This window comes from Cavia porcellus, unplaced genomic scaffold, assembly GCF_034190915.1.
Source record: "Cavia porcellus strain 051 isolate PalLab524CR breed Dunkin Hartley unplaced genomic scaffold, mCavPor4.1 scaffold_3, whole genome shotgun sequence".
NCBI lineage: Eukaryota > Metazoa > Chordata > Mammalia > Rodentia > Caviidae > Cavia > Cavia porcellus.
The window spans coordinates 5,538,152-5,563,408 of NW_026947486.1; positions in this window are offsets into that span (position 1 = coordinate 5,538,152).

Sequence of the window (25,257 nt, forward strand, 5' to 3'; positions counted from 1 at the left end):
TATTTTTAATAAAAAGTCTTTCCTTTCCTGTTCACTAGCCGCAATCTTGTCTTCGAGGTCTGAAATTCTATCTTCACCTTCTTGGAGGCGGTTTTGACAACTTTCAATGCAATTTTTGATTTCCTATATATCTCTTTGAATCTGCTTCACTTATTCTGTTTGTTTCTTATATTGTTCATCCAGGGATTCTACCTTTTTGTTTTGTTCCCCTAATTTTTTAACTGTGTCTTCTTTAGATGTGTTAAGCATCTTTTTCATTACTTTTATCATTTCTTCTTTTACCTGGGAGATTATTTCTAGTTTGAATTGCTTTAAAGCTTCCTGGAGTTACTTCTTTATTTTAGTTGCTATTATTTCAGGTATTTCATGTGTGTGCAATATATTTTCTTATTTGTTCCTGGCTCCTATGCTTTCTTGGGATGGGCTGGAGGTTTGAGATTGCATTTTGGTCTTTCATTTTTTTTCATTTTCCTATATTTCTGTTTTTCAAGTGCTGTCTCGAGGCTTCCCCTGGGTGGATTGGAAGTCATCTCCTATGCCTTCAGCTCCTGGTACTGAATGGAGGTTGCTGAGTGTGGTTAAGCCAGGCACACAGGACCTCATGTGCCACTTCCAGTTTTCCAGGAAGCTGGGCAGGCACCTAACCACTGTGGATTATGGTCTAAAGCTCTCCCTGGACAAGAACCAATGGACTGAAACTCACTTCATATGTTCTCAACTCCCCTGATTGAAGAAGGCCAATGGGTGTAATCTACTCAGGCCACAAACCTACAAAGCCTAGTGTAGTGGCCCTGGAAGCTGGGCCAGTCCTTGACCACTGGGAGTTATGATCTTAAAGCCTCCCATGGCTTGGGATGGTGAGCAGGAACTCACCCCAGCATGCCGTCCCATTCCTTCCTCTGGCAGCATAGTTCCCCAGATTGAAAGAAGGTCACTCGGCATTGCCCATGCAGGCCTGAAACCTGCAGAGTCTAGTCTAGTGTGGCTGGGAGCTGGGCATGTCCTTGACCACTGGGAGCGATGATTTTAAAATCTCCCAGGGCTTGGGATGGTGAGCAGGAACTCACCCCCGCTGGCAGCCCAGTTCCCTCCACATATATTATTTTCATACACACCACTTACCTTTATTTTTCCGTTTTGTATTCTTTCCAGGTATGCTAATTATCTCAGTTATTTTTCTCTCATTGCTGAGACAAAATATCCAGCTCCCAAAGTTAAAGGTGAAAGAATTTATTTAGCTCAGAATTGGTACAATTTTCAGTTCATAGTCAGCTGGCCCAAGGGCAGAGTGGTGCAGCAGACAAACAGTACAAAAATGAAACAGTTCATGGCGGGCATAAAGCGACAGACCAAACATCTTAGCGTCTTCTTTCAGCTCCTTTAATGCTCTGTCTCGGGTACCAGGATTAGGATGGTGACAAAACAATCAATGGACTGATTTGGTAATCACACAGTTTTAATCCCAACATCATGTACTCTGGAGTCCGCCATCTCTGAAGAACCTACACTTATAACTACAAGGATTTGGAGAGAATATCTAGACAAAAATCAGAGAACTTATTAACCTCTCTTAAATTTTGATGAGACTGTATCCTGATTGGCCTAGACAAAAAATGCAGTAATCACATATTAATTAAATCACATTTACCCAGAATGGGTTATATGAGCCTATTTTGAATATTACTAACAGGAATGTTTCAGAAAAAAATCTCAGATTTCTAAAAGACATATAAGTATAGATTATTCTGCAAAAGACAGAAGAGAAAAACACAAACTTAGATTTGAAAGAGTTAACTCACAATAATTTTAATGCTAAATACAATTTTAGTTTATAAATGTTTCACTAGCATATACATTTCTCCCAAAATATACCTTACTTTAGAGTCTAAAATCCAAATAGACTTTGTAACCCAACTAAAGTTTTAGTTTTAGTATTCATCTGTTTGAAAAAAATATTTTTGTAAAAGCATTCATTTTGTGTAATTTGACTTTACATAATAGCTAATAAAGGAATTATCTTGTGTTAATTAATTTATCATTGCTGGAACAAACCCCTGGCATTCACAATTTAAAGGAGGACAATTTTATATTAACTCACATTTTGTAGATGATTCTGTCCATAGTTGGCTTGCTCAAAGGCAGGGCAATACGAGAGGGCCTTGAGAGAGGAAGATTGCTCCATTCCATGTCAGACAGGAAGCAGGAAAGCAGCAGAACTAGCCTCTCTTTCTCTTTTATTCCATTCAGGCTATGAACCTATTGGTTGGATTCATTGATACCCAGAGTGGGCCTTCCCATTAGCTATACCCAGAACTAAGCTACACTAATCAGCAGACTAATTAGTTTTCACACATCCTTAATCCATATTCATATATCCTAGATGCAGTCACCTCGATAGAGCCAACTTACGTGCATATGAGGCCTTGAGGAGGAATCTAGATATAAACCATAACACATTTAAACAAACACCTGAAGCTATATGTCATATTAGATTATATTATAACTAGAAAGTTGTAGTTTTTACCTAGATGCTATGATTACGTACACAGAATCAGCATGTTCACATCTAAGCACTTAGTCCTATTCTGTGTATTGTGTTTTGTGAAGGTAGACCTATAATAGTTACATATGTATTTTACATATGTACATCATTCCTTAAGCAATATAATAACTACTTACATAGCGCTTGCATTATATTATGTATTTTATTTAATTTAGAGAACACTGAATGTACAGAGCAGGAATAATCTATGCAAATACCATGCTATGTTATGGGAGACACTTGAATATTTTTCAATTTTGATTTGAGTGTGTGTGTGTGTGTGTGTGTGTGTGTGTGTTGAAATGGTTTCCTGAGTATTTCGCTAGTACTGAGAATAACTGTATGTAACGTTTCCTGAGTCACTTCACTTTCTGATTCAGCAAAAATATGGTAATACAAGGGGATTTCAATTCTAATCACAGGGTTCCAGCAGTAGTTCTTCATTCGCTTCATAGTCTACTCACTGGCACCTTTGGAACTGTACAAAAGAGTGTATTTACCTGTGCATCAGATGTATGTCTTGTTAGATGAATGAATCAAGTTCCTGGTAGTTTCAAAATGAAATAAAAATGATATTTTAACAGCCTGGATTCCAAAGTTTGATAAAATAAAAGAATTTCTGGAAAAAATCCCAGCACTTGGGAGACTAATGCAGGAGAATTTCCAGGATTTCAAGGCCAGCCATGGCTACATAGTGAGTTCAAAGCCTGAACTACAAAGCAAGACCTTGTCTTCAAAATATAACATATTTTAAAGAAATTTGATAATGGGTTATGACCTGAATTTTTCTGTTATCTTCATGCCTTTATGCCTGGTTGTTTTTTAAAATATGAATAGAACATTTATTTAATGAAAAGTCATAAATTAATGTGAAATATACCACTGAATATGTTTCCAAAATTCACCCTTATTCTTGTATATAATAATATTTTATTATACTGAATATAATTTAATTAAAACATGCTACTCTTTACTAATTTCACTTATATTTAACTTTTAAAACAATCTTTTTGAGACACAATTACAACTAAGCTACAGCAATGTTTGTATTGCAACATTTTAGGTGGTTTTGGCAAATATCAGTAACGCATAATGATTTGGAATAAAGCTCTACTTCCTTAGAACCTCACAACTAACTACATGTTTCAAGTTTTATACAATACAATATTCTGCAACTCATATCACATTTATGAGAAATCAGATGAAACTTCATTCTTTTAGGCATTTAAACTTTTTACTTCAAATCTTTTTCTAAAGCAGATATTATACTATTCAGAATAGTGTAATATTTATCCATATGTGGTTGAATACAAGAATGAGATATAAATCCTTGACTCAGACCAAAACTATAAAAGATACAGTATCCTGGCTGCTTTGAAACACCAATGTTGATTCATGCAAAGGTGAAAAAAAAAACACATAAATTATCCAATTCCAGTATATTGATTACCATTCAGGTGAACAATTAAAATTATTCTTGACATACTGTTTGACAAATCATCTAATTATGATCAAAGCTAAAGACAGTTGAAGTGGATTGCTAGAGGTTGAATTTCTGAATAAATAGTCTGAAATATTAAATATCAGATCTCAACATGTATATTACTGGTTAGAGGCCTCAAATGATTACTGGCAATCTCTAGTGAATGGTTTAAAAGTCAACATATATTTACATTTGATATTTAAATCATATACTACATTTTTAAAAATTTGCAGATAATATTAAAAATTTTCTTATAAATACCAAAGTCTGATTTGCTAAAATAGAACTAATATTTCTGTTTTGAGGATCTGTTGCATAGTGAACCCTACTGTAAACAATCATCAATTCTTTTTAAGGAAACAAGGGACAACGTTGATAACCATTGTTGATAAACTTGTACTCTGTTCTACACCATGTGCTATGTCTATCCTTGGTATTGACTGACAGCTTTGTTTTGCCATATTTGACTGTATTCTTCCCCCCCCAAAGAAAGTAATAAGCACTAAGGAGTAATAAAATCCAAAATGTGTAAATTTTGTTGTAAAAAAGAGAGGGAAAAAAAAAAAGAAAAAGAGCTCTAACGGATATAACAGCAAGTGTGTTTGGGGGTGTTAAATAGCTGACTTTATCAATGTTTTTGGAACATTGAACACATCTGTTTGCAGTCTCCCTGTTTGAATGTCCACCTTGTGTTCTTTGATACTGTGATTTGAGGAACTATTTTCAAGAAGATAGTGTGTAATCTACTAGCGGGTGATTTCTTACTGTTATGTTTTTTTGTTTTGTTTTGTTTTGTAGTTCTGTATTGCGTGTACCCTTACGCCGCTTTGGTTTGTTTTGTGTTTTTCTCTTTTTCCTCTTAAATAAAAAAAAAAAAAAAAAAAAACAATCATCAATCTCTTTCTCCCTTTATCTGAGTACCTTGCTGGTTATATATGTAACAGCCTCCTAACTGGTCTCATTGTTTCTACTTATGCCACTTTGTAAAGAAGCTTATATGCTCTTTTTGATACATGAATCAGGTCATGTTTGAAGTACTCCAATAGATGCTCATCACATCCAAAATAAAATGAAAACTATTATTTATCTTAAAAGATTTGTCATTTGTTTTCCCACATTCTTCATTTCCTACTACTTCAGTAGCACAACAAGCTTGTTCTTGTCTTAATACATTTGTGTTTCCTACTCTTTCTGACTGGATCACTTTAGATCATTTTCTTTTTTCAGCTTTCTGTTCCAAGCCTAATACTTAATAAGTCTTTTCATATTTACCTAATTTATTGTTTTTCTGATCGATATATTGTGTCAACTTGAGAAGTCTAGAACCTTAACTAAATAACTCAGCAGCTCTCCATCCTGGGGTATAAGGACACACTGTTACTTCTCAAGGATATTGTCCATTGTGTCAAATTGTGAAGTTCAGAAGTTTAGTTCAGCAGGAGTCCAGGGTTCTTACTTTGTAAACATTTTCAGCCTGTACAGGAGGAGGGCACAGAGATGGTATGAGTGCCACACCCACCCCAAAGCATAGCCTGTTTAGAATATAAGAGAAGAAAACAGGCTTGCTCTTCCTCCCTTTATGTTCTTGTGGCTTTGCTGTGTTCTGCAGCCTTGAAGTGTTGCCCCTGTGTCATGCCACCCTGCCTTGGAGCCAGCTAATTATGGTCTAAAACTTCAACAAACTGTGAGCTAAATCAACTTCTCCTTCCTTAATTTTGGGTGTTGTGTATTTTGTCTCAGCAATGAGAGAAAAGTAGCCAAGAGGTATCCTATAATTAAATGGACAATATTTTCCATATTATCTTCTTGATTTTCTTTGTATCAAGCGTTACTTTCTGCAATTAAATTGCCTATTATTTTGTTTGCTTTTTATTTCTTCTTCCACTAACTACAACTTCATTGTTATCAAGGACTATGTTTGGCTCCATCACAACTTTATTTGTGGTCCCTAGATTATTATAAGAAATGGTTAATAAGGTTCCATAATTTGAATGCTATGGTTTTTATATTGTATTTCCTTTATCCAAAAATATGTTCACTAATTTTCAAGTCAGGAAAAAAAGAACAAGTGATCTATAAGTCTATGTTACTATGAAACATTTAAACAATTTAAAATGGGTAATAAGAGATGGAGGATACAGAGAAGGTGAAGAGCAAATGATAATTTTTTTATTTTTCTGTTGTCATTTAGTTCCATAAAAGGAAGGTTAGCCAAATAACACTATCATGAATTAGGATCTCATTAAAATGTATGTCAGATATTCACAAAAATAAGTTGAAGACTGGAAAAAATCAGTCCACGAAGAGAGTTCTTTTTGTTCACTATTGACTTTTTCAAGAGCAAAAAACCATGAATTATTTCTTTGTTTTTTGTGAATAGTTCCTCAAAACCCATTATCCTCAAGTACTATTTTTGTATGCACCTTAGGAGTTGCCTTGGAAACATACCACAGTATCCATCAGACAAGCACTTCTTACTTCTGTAAAGGACTTTTTCAGAGTGAAAATAGGAAGCTGGTTCCTGGACAAAGTTGGTTTCTATTGTGAGATTCACAGTTTTTCTTTTGTTTTTGATTTTAGTGGAATGGATCAATTGATTGGTTGAACCAATAATCTGAAATTACCAACTTTATATTGTTCTGTCATTTCAGGAAGAGTAACTTAAGATAAATAATGGCAGAATAAATCTTACACACAACTGAGATGTGGAATTTTACAACTCACTTCATTCTGAATTTTCTTTCATTGTCATGTATTCCCTAAGCTTGAAGTCCTAAAACCTGGGGTACTCAGTAGTCTCTCAGAATAATGTCAATTCTCAACATAAATTTTTCTTTCAGACTCCTCACTAATCTAAATTCTTATGGTATTTATACCTATTTGTTATGAAGTATCATGCTGAAAAACCTTTTTGAATGGCAAGAAAGTGGACATTATTATGTTACTGTGAGAAAAGAATAGGATTTGTAATAAAATCCTTTTGATGTCTATTTGGTCACACACTGATTGGATTGCCTTGGAAATTTTATTTGGACCTTTTTCTTGTATAAAAATCAGAACATAAGTCCTATCTATCCAGTTCATTGTGTGACTTGAAAACATTAAATGTTTGAAGATGACTAAGTACTCTACATATGTAAGAATTATTCCACAATTGGAGTTGTTTCAAGTTAACAATAAAAAAATAAAATGACTTTAGATGAAGACAAGTTTCCTGAAACCTGGTGTTTCCTGTGCTTCCTGTTTCACCCACCATAGTTCATTACCCTAAAACTCTTCTTTCATGTGTATAAAAGATACACTGTACTAGGTTTTGACATAAGCCCTTTTTTGGGTCTTCAAAGTTTCACACAAAGCACAAATCTTTAGAGAACAAAGAAAAATATTCCCTGGTGTTTTATATATTCCAAGAGCAGTTATGGTCTCTGTTGCAGAATATCCCATAGGAAGCAACAATTGTTGAATAATATTTCAGAATAAAGCTACAAAATCATGATTCCTTGAGTATACAGAATTCTATACATCATTCTTCCCTCATCTCTCATGCATAATATAATAATTGTAGGAAAATATATGATTTTAAAATACACACTACTATGCATTATATTTGTTAGACTTAAAACCCTATTTTATAATCTCTCTGCTTCTGTCCTGAAAATATCAGCTCTCAAAAGTTTAGTTCCAGAAACAGCTTGGAGAAGGCAATATAGCATCCTCATATCAATTCCCGCAATCAGGAGAGAAAGCAGGATACATGGTGTCACTGAAAGACACAGTTGTAAACATTTGGAAGCATTCTTTGATAACAGCAGCCCTTACAAAAAGCATAAGAGCTGTATACTGCAAGGTGGCTTTATTGTCCAAGGTGGTGAAATCACTAATTCATAGGCTCTCTCTTTCCTAATATAAGAGAATATTAACACTAAGAATACAAATTCCCATGTAGCTGCTGAAAGAACTGAGATGAAACAGTGAGCCCAAGGCATTTAATGCCATATTCTACTCTTTCTATTACAGACTAAATGAGATTATACATCCATACACGCATAGCAAAAACACGACAGAGGAAGGAATGGGGTAAGTATTCTTACAACTTCTTCAAACTTCAATGAGAATTTCCTGTCACCCTCTGAGATTCCTATAATGTGACTCTAAAACAATCACTTCTCAAAGACAGTGATTCAAGGACTCCTGGGCCAATCATTAAATATTGAAGGCTCTTTTCACCCTCAATATTCTCTGACCTCATCAGAGTTGGCCGAGAAATACTTCTCATGCTAGCCTCTCTTTGTTGATATTTTCTTTTTCCCCTGACATTCACTGTGTTTAGGAGCTGGATCTACTACTTTTAATCTTGTCAATAGCACCTGCTTTCCATTTGTTAATTTATTTGCAAATTCTTTCTTCTTGACACATTGAATTTATAGATAGCCAGACATGTGAAATGGACACCATGCCTTCAAACGATGAGTTCTTTTATTAGATTAATAAACAGTTTGGAGCACCAAATATGTAAAGACTATAGGTGCTGTGTCACATCACTGAACAGAACAACAATAACAAACAGCACTACTGTCCTTGCAAAACTTTGTTTTCTACTCGATTTATAATTCAGAGTTAAATTCAATTCCCAGCCTATATTGTTACTGTTTTGTTCTCTCATAGTTATTTATTTGTTATTTTGTTTTTTCCTCTAATACAGAAATGATAGATGTATATGTACATGCTTACATATGCCTAGAAATTCAAAGGTTTACAAGAATTTATTTTAGTATGTGTGACAATATGAAAAATTATACTGAAGAAAACGAGACAGCATGGTAGCCACTGATGATTTCCTATCATTTTTATTGAAAAGCCAAAAATGCTTTTATTCTTGGTTTTGATTGATTTTACTCTCTTTTCAATTATTATGTATCAATATGGATGATGATATGGGTAGCTATTTTGAAGAAAATAAGTGACATTATGGTAGCCCTTATTGATTTCTTGGTGTCTGGTCTTAAAAGCCCTCAAAGGCTCTCATTCTTGTGCTTTGATTGCTTTTATACTATTTTCATGTGTATTAACTTATTCTGTGTGAAGGTATGGACAATTGTTTTGAAGAAAGCAAGAGACACTATGGTAGTCACTGTTGACTTCTTGCTGTCTTTTTCGGAATTCCTGTGTTATTTGCATTGTTTTCCTTTGCTCTATTTTGTTCCTTTTGTTTTGTTTTGTTTTATTCCCCTTAAAATTTAAAAAAAATTTAATTTCCCAAATATTTCTTTTGACAAAAAAGTCCGTCTTTTCAAAAGAATAAAATATTAATTAAGCCAGTATTTTTCGAAGCACTTCACAAGTCACCTTCATCAGAATCTGTTACCATGCTTTTCAAAATAACTATTATAATAACATCTTCACTAAACCCTTAATGTGGGGTCCAGAAACCTTAAAAGTTTTAGCGTGAATATACCTAAGCTTTGAAGCAGTCTGCTAAAAAGCATTTAAACTCACCTAGTGGAGGATCAGAATACGTTATATCAGCAAAAGTGTGAGACTGTTTTCTCAAACAAAGATATAAGCTCAAATTGTAGGTCATCTGCTATAGCATCTTTTCCTAAATTTTCCAACAGAATAATTTATGGCTATCAGTACTAATGGAAATTTCCAGAACCATCTCAAACAAATTTTGACATACTAGATCTGAGATTAAACTAAACTGCGTCTTGGAATGGCAACAAAATACAATATACTAAGACCTTTAGGATATTTTAGGATAAAATACCAGTTATAGATATCATGGCTGCAGAACACTCAAAAAGCCACCCAGGATATGTTAAAACACTAATCATTCTAAGTTTCCCCAATTTAGTAAAGAAAGGAATCACAAAAGAGTGCAGTTTTAAAATATCTTTAACAACAACTTTATCTAGATTTTCAGAGCAGAATCTATGACAGAGCATTGGAAGTGAGGAAGCAACTCAGATAATCTATGTGTGTGTTTTCTAATATGGATTTGTCTCTTTCTAATTCTTTGTTTCTTTTCTCTGATAGTTATATATTTAAAACTCAGCTATGTGAACAGAAGGAAAACCATTTCATCACAAAATTCATTGCTGTTATTAGAAGATGCAAACACAACTACAAAGACTCTCAGCTACCTGGTATTTGACAAGGGAGCTAAACATTTTCACTGGAAAAGGATAGCCTCTTTAATAAATGGTGTTGGAAAAATTGGCTTTCCACATGCCAAAGACTGAAACTAGATCTATACGTATCACCATGCACAAAACTGTAGTCTAAATGTATCAATGATATAAATATTAAAACAGTAATACTAAATCTACTGGAAGACAAGATAGGTAAAAGTCTTGGAAATTTAGGAATAAGTAGAGAATTCATGAACAAAATCCAAACCACACGGGAAACACTTCAAAGAATCAACAATTTGGAACTCATATTATTAAAAAGTGTTTGCATTTCAAAAGAAACCACCAACAGAATTTTTAAAAACCCATGAAATGGGAAAAAATTAGCCAGCAACCCCTCAAAGGACTTATGTGCAAAACATATAAATATTTAAAAATCATCAGGACCCCCAAATTCAAAGACCCTCTCTAAAAGTGAGCATCTGAGATGGGCACACATTTCTCAGATGAACATATACAAATGGCACATAAATACATAAAAATGTTCACCATCACTGATCATTTAAGAAATACACATTAAAAAAACATTGAAATTCCATCTCACTCCAGAAAGAATGGCTGCCATGAAGAAATCAACTGATAGCAAATGCTGATGAGACTGCAGAGAAAAAGGAGCAATGCTCCACTGTTGGTGAGAGTGTAGACTGGTTCAGCCACAATAGAAATCAGTATGGAGATTCCTCAAAAAACTAGGATTGGAAGTTTCATTTACTCCAGCTATTCCCCTCCTGGATATCATCCCTGTAAAACTAAAAATGTCATGTCACAGGGATATATGTGCACCCATGTTTATAGCAGCACAATTTGTAATCGCTAAATCTTGGAAACAACCAAAATATCCATTAACTGCAGAATTCATGAAAAAGATCTGGTATTTCTCTGAATAGTTTCCCTAATGTAAATAATGATTCAAATATATAAAAATATGTGGTAATCATGATTCCCCATTAGGTGGCCTTGAAGCCTTATAAAGTTTTCACTCATTAATTAGAAAGGCTTTATTCTGGGCTTCTTGATATGAAAATATTTGAAGCTAGAGTATATGAAGTTTTATCCAAATATTTCAAGGAAAAAGACACTATGGTAACTACTATTAAGTCAGGTTATAAGGTGGTGAAGTACTAGGTTGTTGAAACAGTCATGCTGTGACCTCTATTGTTATATTGTTATGTCCTGTTTTATCTCAATCTCCCCCTTATTGTTTCAAAAAAAATTATTTAGTCATTTCTTATGTTTGTCTTAATTAAAGAAAAAAATCAAAAAATTAGGATATATAAATAGTAACTCTTTTCGATTTCCTATTAACTTGTTTTGAAGTCCTGTAGTACTCCCACGATCTTGTTTTGACTGATTAGACTCTGTCCCATTCTATATGATAGTATCAAGTTTGAAGACATAGGCAACTACTTTGAAGACAATAAGATTCACTAAGATACCCATTCTGGTTTGACTATTGTCTTCTTTGGAAGTCCTGTAATGTTTACAATGCCTAAGTTTTATTGGTCTTGTTCTCTACTGTTTTGTCCAACTTTATAATATCTAATAAGATAGACAATTCTTTTTAAGGAAACAAGGGACAACGTTGATAACCATTGTTGATAAACTTGTACTCTGTTCTACACCATGTGCTATGTCTATCCTTGGTATTGACTGACAGCTTTGTTTTGCCATATTTGACTGTATTCTTCCCCCCCCCCAAAGAAAGTAATAAGCACTAAGGAGTAATAAAATCCAAGATGTGTAAATTTTGTTGTAAAAAAGAGAGGGAAAAAAAAAAGAAAAAGAGCTCTAACGGATATAACAGCAAGTGTGTTTGGGGGTGTTAAATAGCTGACTTTATCAATGTTTTTGGAACATTGAACACAACTGTTTGCAGTCTCCCTGTTTGAATGTCCACCTTGTGTTCTTTGATACTGTGATTTGAGGAACTATTTTCAAGAAGATAGTGTGTAATCTACTAGCAGGTGATTTCTTACTGTTATGTTTTTTTGTTTTGTTTTGTTTTGTTTTGTAGTTCTGTATTGCGTGTACCCTTACACCGCTTTGGTTTGTTTTGTGTTTTTTCTCTTTTTCCTCTTAAATAAAAAAAAAAAAAAAAAAAGATCTGGTATTTCTATACAATGGAATATTACTCAGTTATAAAAATGAATGATCTTGAGGCCTTTTAGGTAAATGGAGGCAAATGGAGACTACTCTAATAAGTGAAATGAATAATCACATTTGTAAATATCACATTATCTCTAGTGTAAAAAGGAATAAAAACTGTAAGAGTGATAATATACAAAATTAGGAAGGAAGGAAACGGAAGGAAAGAGCTCTAAAGGATATAACTGCATGTATGTTTAAGTGTGTAAGATAGATAACCACATTACTAAGATTTTGTTGGATCATTGAACAGAATGGTTTGCACTCTCAGCATTTATTCTTTAATTTTGTGACTTGAACAACTATTTCTAAAATGACAACATGTGATTTATCAACTAGAGACTTCTTAGCGATAATTTTTTTAGAAATTCTGTATTATTTGTACCCCTTTTTCCGTTTTGCATTTTTTCTTTAAATAAAAATTCATTGCTGCTTTTACCTATTACAGTGGCTACTTCTGCTAAACCATTATGTCGTCAAGAGTCGGTACCATTGATTGTCAACTCAATAACCATCTAGTGTTTCTCTCCAGTATTGTTTAATAAATATTTAGTTAATACTAGCCTGATTAAATAGCTTTTGAATGGTTAGAAGCTATGTAGATAGAATTTAGATCATATGTCACAGTCCTTGTCTGCCTCTGCAGACAGTATTTCATCCTTTAGTAAGTGAAAACCAAGTGTCAGTCCATTGAAGAACTCTGTTAATTTCTGCTCTAGTCCTCCACTCCAAGAAAAATGTAAAAAATATGTCAAGTTGGTATAATACATAGTGATCAGGGATGTACTCGGAAATTATTATACCTTTTTAAGATTTTTGGCTATATTCTCAGGCTGGGTATTTTCATATTTCTATAGTGTTGTAATATTAAATAAAAGTGTGATACTTAAAATCAGCACTTTTTGGTTCTTGACATTTGACTAAAATAAAATAATCATGTCTTTTAATTTGTATGAGTATGACACACTGAAGTTCATACTACTGTATTTTTATGAAAATATATGTAAAATTAAAGACTAAAATAAATTAAAAGAGTTTAAAGAAAGGAAAAACAAAAAGAAATATGGATTAAAGATATACTTTATATTAATTTGATTATATATGTTTAAGGTTTATAACATGGTGGTATGAGATATAATTTTAGATAGTAAATTGGTGGATAACACATTTGAAAGCCACTCGGGCTTTACGTGCCATAACTCTGACTGAGCATAGTGAACAGAGGAAGGTGGGTTAATGAGATATGAGGTAAGAAAGTTTGGGAGATGAAAAAAGAGTGAAGAGAGTAGATGTTAGAGATAGCTAGATCTAAAGATAATGTACTTTCTTACTTATTATGGCCCCATCATCTTGAGCAAGTTATGGACTCCTCAAGCAATAAAGCAAAATGACCCCTCCACATTTTGGCAAAGATACTTTAAACACTGAATATATTTTTGACACCCCAAGTTTCCTTCCTTTTGAGTGAAGTAATATATAATAGGTATTCAGAAAATGACCAAATACAAAATAGATATCATGAGATATCAACTTGTCAAAAGCCAATTAATATACAGATTATGTGAATCATTAGCACTGATAGAAACTAAACAAATTCTTCCCCCAGAAGAAACTAGTTCATCTATTAATCTTATGCTATAACAAATAAACAGATAATATAGGCAAAAGTGTTTTCCTTATCATACTAAAGATGTTATAATATATTATCATTTCATTTTGAGTTGAGTTTAACTTACATTTTTCTCTTCATTGTGTCACATGAAACACAGGTCAACAGTTCAATAAATTTTGAGTAGACTCAAAACAGAATTTTTTACAGTGACATTGAAGAGTATATTAAACACTACTCTCTGTCATTAGAGACTTTCCTAAATTTTTCACACAAGGAACATCAATATTTCAAACCACATGATGCACTGGATCTTGAGTTGACAAACAAGTATTACCAGATCCTAGCTTCATGCCCCCAATCCAACTTGATAGATTTGTTACGCTTATATGTGGGGACAATAAATAGTAAGAATATTGCTCAGAATAACATAGCAAATGTGCTTTAGCCCAACAATCTATTCTTGAATTAGTTATTTGGTGTAAAAACAATTCAGTCTTTTCCAGCACAGTGATAATCTGAGGTACTGATTGGAGTCGGTATTTACTTGCAAAAATGAATAATTTCAATTGAGAAGAGAAGCAGAAAAGTCACATAAATCCAAAGTGCTCATGGATTTGAAGAAATATTTATCCCTAGTCTCAGTGAATTTGATGTATATTCCATCTTCATGTGTAAATGACTTTAACAAGATTAATTGGTTTATTTTGAAGATGATGTTCTGAAGTCTTGTTCTTATGAAGCCAGCATGTATAAACATGAAGGCAAGTGATAAATTATTTTAAAATATGAAAACATTTCACTTGTGATTTAAAACTGAAATCTTTCAGGAATTGATCATATCATAAATTACCTAGCTTGTATCTAAAACATAACAGCTAATTTAAATGAAAAATTGACACCAACAAGAGCAAAATTATTACACTGAGAATTTCCATTCTCGCTTGTCAGTGAAGCAGTATCTCTGTCAGGGTTTAATATTAAAGCAAAAAATTGTGATATGTCTTTCCTGAGGATAGTGGTGAAGGAAAGAATACAGAAAAGAATTGAACTAAATCCTGGTCAGTGTAAACTGTTAAAATTAAAATAATTTAGAGGTTTTTAATAATTTAGAATGATAAGCTAAAAACAGGAGAGTTGAAAGTATTCACCAACAAGTGGATTTTTTAAAAGTGAATTCTAAAAATTAAGTAGGAAAATGAGTTTCTTAAATATACTAATTGACATTTAGGAAGAGGGCAATTAGTTAAGAATTTCAACCATGAAACAGATTTAAAATTATTTTAAGAAATTAGTTTTACTTCTAACTGAATTTTCTTCTAGCTACAGACTTAATAGATGTTTTAGCAAGGAAGATTTGATTATATCAATATTATAAACACTGATTTCCCAGTAATTTTGGGAAAGCTCAGTGCTTGATTTATGCTGCTACCTCTACATTTATATGTACAGATAATGAGAGGAATAAAGAAAGAGCTCTAACTGAGCAAATCCAAGGTTTAATACAATACAACAGTGACTGATACAATTATTATTGGACATCATGGTCTTATAACTTGTGGCTCCAGATTCTGCATGCAAAGACATGGATTCATTCTCCTCTGTCCTCCAAAGAGCTGTCACACATGTTAGGCCATGTGATATTACTGCAACTTAATTTTGGAAATCAGAAAAAGTCTTTAATGAAATTAATAAAACCACTAGATTATAGAAATATTATCTAATAACAATTTCTTAATTTTTTTTCTTTTTCTCATTTGTTATCAATGCAGAATGAAGAATTGGTAGGAATGAGACGAATATGTAATTGCTGTTTTGTGAAAGATTCTGTTTGGTCTTGTTAGGTAACCTGTATTATTTGAGTTTATATATATATATATATATTTTTTTTTTTTTTTTGATACCTGAACTTGAAAGTAAGTACCAACTGTCACATCTCATTTGCTTAGGCCAGCAAAGTTTAATAGGTGACCAAGTAGAGAAAAGTTCATTTGGAACATCAGTAATGAATGACCGATAGTATAATTACCTGATATTACCTATCCATGAATCTCTAACATTTCTGTGTGTGCGTGTGTGTGTGTGTGTGTGTGTGTGTGTGTGTGTGTGTGTGTTTGAATATAGACACAGAGAGCTTCTGTTCTGAACTCTCGTTATACGGAAGGTTGTGTAAGTAAACAGCTTTACATGATGTGGTGAATTAACTGATGGTCAACTTGTAACATCCAGCTGAACTGTATCATCATGTTGCTGGGTATGGAAGGCCCACCTGAGGATTGTCACCAACAGCATAAAAAGGAGAACTGGAGAGGAAGGTCATGTGCTGTTGATTCTCCCAGAGAAGCTTTTTCACATTGGCTTTCCTGGTGTTCACTCAGTTGTCAGCATCTGAAGAGCTCAGGTTTTCACTGTCATTGAGGGTGGTTGTGGTCCTTTTGGGGGAAGCCATGGTCATTACCTTGAGTGTTGTTTCCTGGTTTCTGTGCAGATGATTCAGCCTGCTGGCACAGATCCTTCATCTCACTGTCACAGACTTTCTAGGTTCCCACTAAAATTTGGGGTTTCTCAGTGCAGATACAAATTTGCATGTGACACTGCCATGGATTGTAAGTCTTCATTTGGACTTATGCAGTACACATTGTAATGGGATCCAAGTCCTCAGCTAAATGTTTTTAACTTTATTTAAAAGGAAAAAGAGAAAAAACAAAACAAAACAAAGCACTGTAAGGGTACAAGTAATACAGAACTACAAAAAAAAAAAACAGTAAGAAATCATCAGTTAATAGATTACACATTATCGTCTTAGAGACAGTTGCTCAACTCACAATATCAAAACATACAAATTTAACATACAAACAGAGAGACTGCAAACAGTTGTGTTCAATGATCCAACGAAAACATTAATATGGTCAGCTATTTAACACCCCTAAACACACTTGCAGTTGTATCCTTTAGAGCACTTTTTTTCCTCTTTTTTTACAACAAAATTTACACATTTTGTGTTTTATTACTCTTTAGTTTTTACTACTTTTTTTATTTTGGAAGAGAATAAAGTCAAATATAGAAAAACAAAGCTGTCAGTCAAAAACAGGTATAGACATAGAACATGATGTAAGAACAGAGTACAAGGTTATCAACAATGGTTACCATAATGTCTCTTGTTTACTTAAAAAGAATTGTCTATCTCTTTAGGTATTATAAAGTTGAACAAAACAGTAGAGAACAAGAACATTAAAACTTAAATATTGTAAACATTAAAGGATTTCCAAAGGAGATAATAGTCAAACCAGAATGGGCAGCTTAGTGAATCTTATTGCCTTCAAAGTAGTTGCCTATACCCCCAAACTTGACACTATCATACAGAATGGAACGGAGCCTAATCAGTCAAAACAAGATAGTGGGAGTATTACAGGACTTCAAAACAATTTACTAGGAAATCAAAAAAAGTTACTATAATATATCCTACTATTTTTTTAAATTTTTCCTCTTAATTAAAAAACCATAAAAATAACTAAATAATTTTTAATGAATAAGTGAGAGATTGAGATAAAAGAGGACATAACAACATAACAATATAGGTCAAAGCATGACTGTTTCAGCAACCTAGTGCTTCACCACCAAATAACCCGATTTAATAGTAGTTACCATAGTGTCTGTCTTTTTCCTTGAAATATTTGAATATAACTTCGTATACTATAGTTTCAAATATTTCCATATCAAGAAACCCAGAATAAAGCCTTTCCAATTAGTAAGTGAAAACTTTATAAGGCTTCAAGGCCATATAATGGAGAATCATGATTACCACATACTTTTATGTATTTGAATCATTACATACATTAGGGAAACCGGTATTCACACATGCGAGATTGATTTATTTGAATTATGAGTATGGTCTCAAGCTGCGTCCATTTATTGATAAATATCTCAACGTGATCCTTTTTTATAGCTGTGTAATACTCCATTATATAGAAATACCACAACTTTTGTATCCATTCCTCAGTTGATGGACACTTGGGTTGTTTCCAAGATCTGGCAATTACAAATTGTGCTGATATAAACATAGGTGCACATATATCACTGTGGTATGATTCTTTCAGTTCTTCTGGAAATATGCCTAGAAGTGGAATAGCTGGAACAAATGGAACTTCCAATTCCAGCTTTTTGAGAAATCTCCAGACTGACCTCCACAAAGGTTGTACCAGCCTACACTCCCACCCACAGTGTAGAAGAGTTCCTTTTCCCCACAGCCTCTCCAGCATTTGTTGTTGTTGGTTTTCTTGATCATTGCCATTCTTTCAGGAGTGAGATGGTATCTCAATTTGCATTTCTGTAATGACCAATGATGATGAACATTTTTTCATGTATTTATTTGCCATTTGTATTTCTTCATCTGAGAATTGCGTATTCATCTCAGATGCCCATTTTTGGATTGGATCTTTGAATTTTGAGGGTCTGAGGTTTTTTTAATTCTTTATAGGTTTTAGACAATAGTCTCTTGTCTGAGAGAGAGTTCACTAAACTCTTTTACCAGTATGCGGGTTTTCTTTTCACTATGCTGGAGATTTCATTTCACATGTAGAAACTTTTTAATAAGAAGTTGTGCCAGTTATTGATTCTGGGAAGTATTTCCCATGCGGTTTGAGTCCTATTCATGAAATCTCTACCTACTCCTATGTCTTCAAGGTTTCTACCCAATGTGCCTTTCAATAGATTTAGTGTTTCTGTTTTAATATTCAGATCTTTGATCCATTTAGATTTTAATTTAGTACATGGTGATAGACATGGGTCTAGCTTTAGATTTTGGCAAATGGAGAGCCAGTTTTTCCAGCACCATTTATTAAAGAGACTGTCATTCTTCCAGTGAACGTGCTTGGCTCCTTTATCAAAGATAAGGTGGTTGAGTGTGTTTGTAGCTGTGGTTCTATCTTCTAATCTATTTCATTGATCTTCAGCTCTGTTTTGATTCCAATACCATGTTGATTTTACTACTGTTGATTTGTAGTATAACTTCAAGTCAGGGATGGTGATGCCTCCTGCCTTGCCTTTGCTGTTTAGAATTGCCTTTGCTATTCTAGGTCTCTTCTGGTTCCAGATGAATTTTAAGACTGATTTCTCTAGATCTGTAAGGTATGTTGATGGTATTTTTATTGGGATTGCATTGAATCTGTGTAATAATTTTGGTAGAATGGCCATTTTCACAATGTTTGTTCTTGCTATCCATGAGCAAGGGATGTCTTTCCATTTTCTGAGATCATTTTCAATTTATTTTTTCAGTGTATTCTAATTTTCCCTGTATAGGTCTTTCACTTCTTTTGTAAGTGTAATTCCTAAATATTTCAATTTTTTTTTGCTTGCTAATGTGATTTATCTTATTTCCTTCTCTGTGATTTTGCTGTTAGTGTATAAGAATGCTATTGATTTCTGAGTATTGATTTTGTATCCAGCTACATTACTGAATTTATTTATTACATCTAAGACTCTTTCAATGGAGTTTAGGGGGTCTTCTATGTAGAGTATCATGTCATCTGCAAACAATGATAATTTAACTTCTTCTTTTCCTATCTTTACCCCTTTTATTTCTCTCTCTTGCCTAATTGCTCTGGCTAGTACTTCCCGTACTGTCTTAAATAGGAGTGGTGATAAAGGACATCCTTGTCTTGTGCCTGATTTTAAAGTAAAGGCTTTCAATTTTTGGCCATTTACTATGATGCTGGCTGTTGGTTTGTCATAAATGGCCTTTATTATATTGAGGTAAAGACCATCTATTCCAATTTTATGTAAAGTTCTTAACGTGAATGTATGTTGGACCTTATCGAAGGCTTTTTCTGCATCTATAGAAATGATCATGTGATTCTTACTTTTGGCTTTCTTGATATGGTGGATTACATTTATTGATTTATGTATGTTGAACCATCCTTGCATTCCTGGGATGGATCCCACTTTGTCATGGTGTATAATCTTCTTGATGATTTGCTGCATCCTATTTGCCAATATTTTATTGAGGATTTTTGCATCTGTGTGTTCATTAGGGAGATCGGTCTATAGTTCTCTTTTTTAGTTGGATCTTTCTCAGGTTTGGGTACTAGAGTAATATTTGCTTCCAGGAATGACTTAGGAATGATTGCTTCTCTTTCAGTTTCATTGAAGAGTTTGAGGAGTGTTGGCATTAGGTCTTCTTTGTATTTCTTGTAGAATCCTGCAGTGAATCCATTTGGGCCTGGGCTCTTCTTTGTAGGTAAGGACTTAATTACATTTTCAAATTCATTAACAGAGATTGGGTTATTCAACAGTTTTATATCATCTTGATCTAGCTTTGGTACTTCATGTGTTTCTAAGAATCTGTCTATTTCTTCTGTGTTATCAAACCTTTGAGAGTAGAGGTTTTCGAAATAGGTGTTGAGGATCTTTTGTATTTCTGTACAGTAGTGATTTCACATTTATCATTTCTTTTTGCATGAATTTGAGCTTTTTCTTCCTTTTTTAAAAATAAGGTTTGTTAGGGGCTTATTGATTTTATTTATTCTTTCAAAGAACCAACTCTTTGATTCGTTGATTCTTTGGATTGTTTTCTTAGTCTCTATTGCATTGATTTCTGCTCTGATTTTTATTATTTCCTCTCTTCTTTTGGCTTTGGGCTTGACTTGCTCTTGTTTTTTAACCTCAGCTAAATTTTTTTGAGTCTCTAACACATAGACAGATCCCCTAAACTCTGCATCTGATTGTTTGAATCAGTGTTATAAAATACTCATATAAATTATGTATCCTGTATTGCACCTAATACCTTGCAAATCCTGACTACAATAGGTGATAAAATAGTGTCTTAACCTTTGGCCTGAAGATAGATATTGGTTTTTTAGGATTGAAAAGATAAGGCCTTCCTTGGGACAAAGATTATATGCCATGTCAGTTTCCCCTCTAAGCTTGTCTTAGTTGTAACAGTGTTTCATTGTGTGAGTAACCATACCCACTGAGGATCATTTCACATTAGTCCAGTTTGTTTTACAGAGCAAGAAGGCATATACATGACAGCCATGATACCTGCTGACTTCTGTGCTCTAGGTGATTAGCATTCTTTATATCTGATCCAGAGATAGTTGATCTGTGACAGAGGGGTAGTTTATCTTCTGACTGCCTCCCTGAAATTGTGCCAGACTAACTTGTAAACTGGCATGTAGGATGAAAATCACAGGTTCTTCACAGTTATTGGTACCACCATGATCCAAATACATTTCCTGTGGCCTTTAAAACTAATCTGCTAATTGTGTTTTAAAAATAGTTTAAGAATATGTATCTGTAGTGAATCCTCCAGATTGAGATAAATTCACTGATTTGAGGATTTGGGTTCTTAGTCAATCTTTAGGTTGTTATTCTTACTTGCATCTTTTTCTCATTGTCTGTTTTCATGAGTTTTTCTAAGAATTTCTGATGAATCTAAGGTATACTGAATGCTCATATCTTATAATTTAATGCCATCTTACTGTCACTGTCTTCTTTTATAGTTGCATCTGTACATAAACTCAGTGTACTTATATGCATACAGACAAAGTTACTATCTTATAATTTCATTATTTTGAAATAATGTTTCCAATTATATAATGGCATTTTTCCTAGTTCTTTTGCTCATGATTTGTGGCTTTCTGTGTGTTTCTACTTATGTGGATGTGTGTCTAATGTGTATGTATGTATGTATAAGAATGAAATATCCTGAGACAAGAGACAAGGATATGGACAACTGGATAGGGAAGTAAGCATGGCCTTAATTACAAAATGCCAGGACACATGCACAGAACAGTTCTCAATGTCTTCCATGTGGACTTCCCTCAAGAACTGGAACAGTATTTTGATAGTAAATCCTAGACCTAATGTAAGCCTGAGATGTGGTGATACAAAAAGGGAATAACATTGAGGTCTTTGTGACTGTGTTCTTTTACAGTGGTCCACTCTCACATGGTTGAGTGTGCTCCTTTTCTCATTTTTTTCTTGCCCCAAAGTCACTCTGCAAAGCACATTTCTTTTTCTACCATTAATAAATATAAAACCTGGCTACTGTTTGTGTTTAACTTCACCATTTTTTTTCTCATGGCAGAAACATCCTGGAAACCGCCTCTAGAGAAGGAGACTCCAGCTCTCTGAAACCAGGTAACAACCTTAATTAGCAAACTAATGTACAATTTGCTTTAAAGTATCAGAGAAAAAGTAGGTTCACCTAATGGATGATTTTCATTAAGTTGACAAATCAGTCTACCAGTTCATAGTTTAGTTTCATTTAGCTTTTTTTCAGAATACATGAAAAATTATCACCAAATGAAGTCTCATCAATTTCCTTCAGGTTTTGTTTTCATGACCTAGTCTAATACTAAGTGTCTCTGATGCTCTAAACTTTCTTGTTAGGGCTGTATTGCAATCCCAACAATACATCCAAGCATTACTTGTTCCTTTCCCTGATAACCAAAGTATATAATTTACTATTTGACTAGTTACTGTTTGACTAGTTACCATTGTCCAAGATTCCTTGACTACTACCACAACTGTATATGTGGGAATTAAAGTTGAAAATGAAATTAAAGTTGATAGTCATCTGAATTTAAAATAAGGAGATTATCTCAGCGAGCCCAATGTAAACACCAGCATCCGTTCAAAGTAGAAGTAGGCAGAAGAGATGGTCAAATTTACATGACAAAAAAAAAAAAAAAAAAAAAAAAAACCTCTTGGTGTCTGGAGGACATTATCTCAGCAAGCAGGGGAAGATCGCAGGTTCCAGAGGTACCATGGCCAGTGGTGAGTGCTCAGCACACTCTGCCCAAATTCCAGACTGTTTGGGGCCCTCCAGTCTTCCAGGTGCAGTGAAGTGGAGAAGTGGGTTTGAGGCCTCTACATCCGCCTCCCCAACCCTGCTGCACTTGGAGAACTGTGGAGCCTCCAACAAGTAAGCAGGCGCATGCTATGCCCTGAGCCCAGCCTGTTTGGGACTCCTGCACCTCATCATTGGTGTTCAGAGGAGGGACTGGGCGGATATGGGGTGCCTGCATCAGCCTCCCCTTGTGTCTGGAAGACTGTGGATATCTCAGCAAGCAGGGGAGGATCGCAGTTTCCAGAGGCACTGCTGCCAGTGGTGAGTGCTCAGCACACTCTGCCCAAAGCCCAGACTTTTTGGGACCCTCCAGGCTTCCGGGTGCAGTGAAGTGGAGAAGTGGGTTTGAGGCCTCTACATCTGCCTCCCAAACCAGGCTGCATTTGGAGCTTTCAACAAGTAGGTGGGCGCACGCTATCCCCTGAGCCCACCCTGTTTGGGACTCCTGCACCTCAAGATCAGTGTGCAGAGGAGGGACTGGGCGGATCTGAGGCACCTGCATCAGCCTCCCCATGTGTCTGGAGGACTGTGGATATCTCAGCAAGCAGGGGAGAATCGCAGGTTCCAGAGGCACCATGGCCAGTGGTGAGTGCTCAGCACACTCTGCTCAAAATCCAGACTGTTTGGGACCCTCCAGGCTTCCAGGTGCAGTGAAGTGGAGAAGTGAGTTTGAGGCCTCTACATCCACCTCCCCATCCCGGCTGCACTTGGAGAACTGTGGAGCTTCCAACAAGTAGGTGGATGCATGCTATCCCCTGAGTCCAACCTGTTTGGGACTCCTGCACCTCACCATCAGTGTGCAGAGGAGGAACTGGGTGGATCTGGAGTGCCTGCATCAGCCTCCCTATGTGTCTGGAGGACTGTGGATATCTCAGCAAGCAGGGGAGGATCGCAGGTTCCAGAGGCACAATGGCCAGTGGTGAGTGCTCAGCACACTCTGCCCAAAGCCAAGACTGTTTGGGACGCTCCAGGCTTCCAGGTGCAGTGAGGTGGAGAGGTGTGTTTGAAGCGGCTACATCCGACTCTCTCTCAGCTGCACTTGGAGAGCTGTGGAGCTTCCAAAGGGCAGGTGGGCGCACAGTGTCCCTGAGGCCCAGCTTATCTGGAACTGCAGAGTTCTGAACAGGCAGAGGAGGGCCATTGGTTCTGCAGGCCCAGAGGCTTGGGGTAACGGGGTGCCAGAGTCTCAGGAGCTGCAAACATAGAAGGGGATTTCCAACAGATCCTGAGGAAGCTTTCAAATAACACTTGAAACACAGAAATATAGGAAAATGACAAAACGAAAGACCAAATTACAACCTCAAAACTCCAGCCCATCTCAAGAAACCCTGGGAGCAATGTATATAGAAGAAAATATATGCCATTCATCTCAAATATTGGACACAATAGCTACCGAAATTAACAAGCAACTCCAGGAAGCTTTAAAGAAATTAAAACTCTAAATAATCTCCCAGGTAAAAGATGAAATGATAAAAGAAATGAAAGAGATTCTGAATATATCTATAGAAAACACATATAAAAAATTGGAGGAACTAAACAAAAAGATAGAATCCCTAGACGAGCAATATAAGAAACAAACAGAATACATAATGCAGATGAACGTAGATATACAGGAAATAAAAACCTCCACTAAAAGTTATAAAAACCACCTTAATGAAAGTGAAGATAGAATTTCAGACCTTGAAGACAGGATTGCAGCTAGTGAACAGGAAAGGAAAGATCTTTTAAAAATAACAAGGAATCAGGAAACAACAATTCAGCAACTTCAAGACGATGCAAAGAAAAATAACATAATAATGAAAGGGATTAATTAAAAAGAAGGAGACAACATAAAGGATGTCAAGAGGATATTTAGAGAAGTAATAGCTGAAAATTTCCCCAGCATGAGATCAGAAACTGACATCAGGATCAGTGAAGCACATAGAACTCCAAATAGTCATAACCAAAATAAAACTACAACCAGATATATTATAATCACCATCCCAGAAATCCAACACAAGAATATATTATCAAAAGCTGTCAGAGAGAAAAGACAGATCACTTATAAAGGAAAACCTATCAGAATCACAGCAGAATTCTCAGCACAAACAATAAAGTCAAGAAGAGCATGGAGTGAAGTATTCCAGATCCTAAAGCAAAATGATTTCCAACCTAGATGGATGAGCCCTGCAAAACTATCATTCAAAATCGATGGTGAAATACAATACTTCCATGACAAAGAACAGCTGAAGAACTTCATGAACACCAAACCAACCCTGCAAAAAATATTGAAAGACAGTTTAGATACACAAAGGAAAAAAGCACTAAGCAAAGCAAATAATTAAACAGAACAGAAAGATAAAGATGCAACAGCAGAGAGATAACATGTCAACAATAAACCAGCATTTAACAGTAATAACCATTGATGTAAATGGTCTCAATGCACCAATCAAAAGA